The sequence below is a fragment of the Mauremys reevesii genome, linkage group 2 (assembly GCF_016161935.1).
Source record: "Mauremys reevesii isolate NIE-2019 linkage group 2, ASM1616193v1, whole genome shotgun sequence".
In the NCBI taxonomy this organism is placed as follows: domain Eukaryota; kingdom Metazoa; phylum Chordata; order Testudines; family Geoemydidae; genus Mauremys; species Mauremys reevesii.
Window position 1 is genome coordinate 212,614,875 of NC_052624.1, and position 5,867 is coordinate 212,620,741.

Sequence of the window (5,867 nt, forward strand, 5' to 3'; positions counted from 1 at the left end):
GTGTGCTGCAATTAATTTAATTTAGGGATTAATGCAAAGATGTCATTTTATAAGTCTTTCTTAGGGCCATAGATAGTGCAGGATGCATTAGCAGCTGGGCACTAATGGTGCATAAAATGAAAGCCAAGATAAAAATTAAGTTGTTTTGTTAAAATTAGTGAGAAGCAGAAGGTATAATGGAAAGTGACAGCTGTACTGTAGGTGGAACTAATATATTATGTCTGGCTTGAAAGCACCAGTAATCATTTACTGAAAATAAACCACTCTTCAAAGGTGACCGAGCCTAAGCAATCTTTGCCTAAAACAGAATTTGATTGCCAGGGTCTCATCTTGTGAAAAGTTTTGTGATTTATTTATTATTGTTGTTTGTGTTTTTCAGGATTTATTTTGGGGTATTCAATAGGCTGCATTTAATTTTTAGTGTCATTGTAAAACTCCTGCTCATCAATTTAATCAAGTTTTTTGAAGACCAAATCCTGCCTTCACATGCTTATTTGCAGCCTGTTAACCTCGATGGAAACACTACATGTGTGTTCCCCAATGGCAGCTTTAGCCCTTGGTAGGAAAAACTCACACCATTTTTATAGCTTTGTGTGTCCTCAATGTGCAAGTATTAGTGAATATGTAGAGTTAATAAAAAGAGCTCCATGTCTCCAAGCCAAGTGTGAGATTCCTAAAGCCTTTTCCTGCCCTCTGGTACTGGGTTCCCCCCAAGGGATCAGTAGTGCTGGGTGGTTGTCTTTGGAGTTAGCTTTCCCTTTTCTTTTTGGGCAACATTGGCCAATGAGTAGAACTTGGTTCGAGTAGTAAAATTTGATTTTGGATCCAGATCTCAAACACCTCATATCCTGAGCCTGCTCTAATTTGCACCATTGGCTGAAACAGTCCTTCCAGTCAACTCCAGGATTTGAGGGAGGGGAAAAGTAGCACACAGCTTTCCCCTGAACTGAGTGCAAATCACTGGACTCAAGGATTGGCCCTGCAGAGAGAGAGAGAGAGAGCGCACGCATATACACAGCCATCCAGCAGGCCATATATTTATACACACAAGTCATAATTCTGCTCTATGTAGAGAAGAGTCTATGTAGATGGTTTAAACATGGATTAACAAAATTGTTATTGGAACCATAACTTTCATAATTCCTGACTTTTTAAAAACAATTGTGTAACCTTCAGTGTTCCATTAATGTAGGTTTTGCATTTAATGTTTAATTAAGAGGTATGTGGAAGTGGGCGGGAATGCGCTAAATAGTGCTAGGTAGCAGGAAAATAGTCATTCTGCAAACAAACAAACAGAACTGAAACTAATCCAAGCTGAACTAGTCAAGTACAATTTGTCTCAAAATCTGATGTAGGCCTCAAAATGAGCCAAGACGATGTCTTGGTCTGGCATATGACATGCAACTGTGAAGTTAAACAGAACGAAGGGGAATAAGTCCCTATTCTGTAGGCACTAGAGATGCTGACAGTTTTGAGGAGAATTATATCTTGCTGATTTATGAACTGACTGAACAGCTTGTGGTGTTTAGATGTTGCTTGTGATTATTAGAACTGGGAGCACTGGCTGCTGGGAGTCTGAAAGGACAGGAAACAGGAAGGAAGGGGGAGGAGTTGAGGAGACAGAGTGAGAGTTACTGAGAGTGCAGAAGCGGCTTGGTCGAGAGGTTTCCACTTTAAAAATAAAGTCCTGTTGAAGTTTGTTAGTACCTTGCCTGATTGATGCAACACAGCTTCAAACAGTTTAGTTTTGTAAGATGAGAAGCCATCTGGTATGCAACTAAACGAGTGAATGTTACCAAAGCAAACAAACAGATTTGATATGTATATTTCACCAGGGGCTAGCAAAGATCACTGTATAAATTCATAGATTCCAAGGCCATTGTGATCATCCAACCTGATCTCCTCTATGACAGAAGACATAGAGCTTCCCCCAAAATAATTCCTAAAGTGTATCTTTTAGAAAAACATCCTATCTTGATGTAAAAATTGGCAGTGATGTAGAGTCCACCACAACCCTTTGTAAATTGTTCCAATGGTTAATTACTTTCACCATCAAAAATTTACACCTTATTTCCAGTCTGAATTTGTCTAGCTTCAACTTTTAGCCATTGGATCCTGCTCTACCTTTCTTTGCTAGACTGAAGGGCCCATTATTAAATATTTGTTCCCCATGTAGATTTTTATAGACTAATCAAGGCACCCCTTAACTTTCTGGACAAACTATTCCAGCAGCAGTTGTACCACTGCTAAACAGAGGTAAAATAACCTCTTTACTCCTAAATAAAGTGAAGGAGTTTTGTGGGGAGGGGGCAATTAGAACAACGGCCAAATATATATTTCTGACTCTGTTTGGTAAAAAGAGCATTTCCAAGGTTGTAGCTGGAGTGTATTAGGAATGTTTATTCAAGTCAACCCCTACAGAAATTAATTCCAGGCCCATAGTTAAAAGCTGCCTGTCTCCATCACACCATAGCTCTAATTGAGGAGTCAAGCTCTCTCATCACCTCCTTGCCCATCCAAATCAAGTGGAACTGAATACCACAGTTGTCTGAATGTTATAACAAGAACACGGTCCACGTTGGTATATTATGGAGAGTGGGACACCTCTGCCTGAGGCCTGGGAGAAGGCAATGTGATGCCAATTAAAAAACAAAGATTTGCAAAACATCTGTAAATTTTACTAACAGGGAAATCCTATTACTGTCCCTGCATACTAGAAAAGGGAATATGTTGTTGGAATGACCTGATGTGTCAGCTGGAGGTGGAATTTTTAGGCATTCCTGAGCATTGGTGCCTAAGAGAACTGAGCAGTTTTTTGGAAAAGTGATCATAATAAATGAGGGTGAAGGCAGAACAGTGATTATGATTTTCCTGCAGGCCTCTGATTAGGTCTGATGACACCTGCAATTGGTGAACAAGTAATAGAGAAATCTGTTTGCAAAGCAGCAGACAATGATCTTTTCAAACTGCACTATTACAGGGATGGAATTAATGATTAGCCACAACAAACACTAGGAAATGCTGTGGTGTTTTTACGATGTGGACAAATGGCCAACAGGGCTCAATTGAGACTCAGCTCACTTGCAGGTTCCCATTAAAGTTGCATCTTTAGAGAAGAAAAGGTGGAAACCAAAGCAGAAGAGGATAGGTGAGGATGAAAGGAAAAGATATAAAAAGGGAACTGTTGCGATCTGGTAAACAACTGAAGGTAAGTGAAGAAACACTGAGAACAGTGCTTGGAAGACAAAAAAAAGAGAAAAAGAAAAGATGGAAAAAAGGTTAAAAAAGGTGCAGGAGACTGAGAAATAAAATTAAATGAACAGAGAGCTTGGTCCTGCAAACATAGTTCAGGTGAGCAACTTGACTAAATGAGACTGACACAGGTAAAGGTACTCCTGTACGTACAGAGGGCTCTCCTATGCACAAAGCTACACTCAGGCTTGAGGCCAGACTGGATAGGAAAAGTGAAAGGGAGAGGCAATGAAAAGAGGAGTTATGAATTTTCTGAAAAGGAAGTTTAGACTGAGCATTGAAAACCTTAAGGTTCTGCCATTCCTGGCTATAATGAAAGCATTGGAAGGCAATACCAATGCTCTGCAAGTCTCCAGCTGTTCCTTCTGGGCATCCAAGAGCTAGGCCGGGAGTTTCCACGTTGGCAAGTACTAAACTTCAATAATCCTCTTCCTGTTATTAGCGACTCCTGGATCCATTATGCATCTGTCCCCATTTGGCACAACAGCATACTTCTGCTTCCAGAAATTATTGCTCATGACTAAGTAACCATTTCTGAAAATACAACAATGACACAGATCACCAGTTTCTCCCTCACTCCCTGCTCTGGGCACATTTACCCTGTTCTATGTCTGCCCCTCACTCCTCCTTGCTCATTGTTCTCTGGTTTTGTTCTCTGGTTTTATTTTCTTCAGCTTCTTTTTCTCACTTCTCCTCACCCTCTCTCAATTCAGTGCTTAGGTTGAAGAGAAAAGGGGGCTGGAAAGTTTCTCCTTCCAGTTCTCATTCCCCAACCAATTTTCTTTACTCCCCTTTTCTGCATTACAGTTCTCCTCAACCTGCCCCTCTTTAATTCTCTTTACTTTGCTCTTTTTCCAGGCTCATTTTCTTTTCACTAGTTCTCCTTGCCGTTCCCCAGTTCTCCTCTGTGGCACAAGTATGTAGTCAATACAGATTTATAATTTGTATTGTGGTAGCACCTCAGGGACCCATAGACTAGGCCCCCACTGTTCTAGGGCCTGAACAAACCCATACCAAAAGTCAGTCCCTGGAGTTTACTATCTGAGTGATACCATCCTAAATAATTCTCCCTTCAGCTTAACTACAGAACTATTCAACCAGAAACTATAGCCTCCATCTACACTAGGAATTTGAATGATTGCTCACAATAGTTTTCAGCAGTGGATCCTTCTGGCTGCTAGTATAAACAGGAGAAAACTAATTGTGGTACAATTTCAGAATAAATACTGGCGCTTGGTGATGTCTTAGTGAAGTTGTCAGTATTAGCTCTGCTGGTTCCCCTGCTGAGTAACCTTGACAGCAGCAGTTCAATTTCATAGTGCAGACAGGGATTATAACTGCCAATTAACTGCCTTGAGTGCTTTTTTGCTTGAGACTGAGCCACTCCTCTGAGATACATGTAGCTGTTTTACTCATAACTGGAAACGATGGCTACTATGCAAACTATTTCTGCAAAATATGAATCCTTTCAGTCACCTCCAACAGGATATTTCATTGTATCAGTTGTACAGAGAATGAAATGTTCTTATCAGACGCTTTTCCTGAATGGCCCTTCAATTCTTTACTTTTAAAAGGCTGAAGGAAAAATGGAAGGACTTTATTTTGTAAACATGTACAAAAAATTAGTTAAGCTGAGTCCTTAAAAAAAAAACACACACACACACAGAGCTGTCTGGCTCTTCTGTCCCTGAGCTGGCTAACTGGTGCTGCCCTAAGTCATTCTAAGGATATGGGCTTCTCAGCAGAAGAGTGACATCAAAGATATGGAAATAGCAGAGGTATGCTTATAACATCATGGGGTTCCCCTGGCATAAGGTTAGAGCCAGTCCTGGAGTCATTCCACATGCAAAGCTCTCCCTGACAGCATGGTCAGGCCCCTAGTGACCAGTGCAGCTTCCAGTGATTGCAAGGGCTTAAATCACCAGGCTGAAAATATACCTCTTATTTGATTTCATAGGTGTCTTGTTTTTTCCAGCATGTAAGTGCCACCATGCTAGAGCCTACACATACTAGATCATTTCTGGTGAGATTCTCTTCCCTGCATATGCTGGGCAAAAGGGCCAGAGAGATGTAGAGGGGCTCTAAAAGCCCCAGTTCCAGCTGGGGGGGAAATCCCCAAGTGCAAGGACTGAGAGAGTCGCTTTAACCAGTCTTCCAGGGACCCCCTTTGGAAGCCTTGGCACAGGGCTGTAACCAGGGCGGGGCACGTGGGGCAGCTGCTCAAGGCACAAAATTGGGGAGAGGGAGAAGTGGGGCAGAAAAGTGGAATGTTACTGCAGGGAGCAGGGGGAAGGGAATAGATGACTTGTCCATGCTACGGCAGTAGAAGTTTCATTGATTGGATCCTTCAGTTTTATAAAGGTGGCTAGTAAGAGTTTAGAAAACATCTGTATGGGAAATTACCATGTATGATTCATGCTGTTGGAATACTCTTATGGAATTCCTGTGACAATATTTAAAACAGACTGACAACAAGCCCTCTGTAGCAGGGTATGCACACCTCCATCCTCTTTCGGGGTGGGGCAGAGGCTATACAGCTGCCCTTGGGGTCAGGGCTGTTCAGCCCAATGGCCAGGGTCAGGGGTCACCACCCTGGGATAGTGACAGCTGGCGTA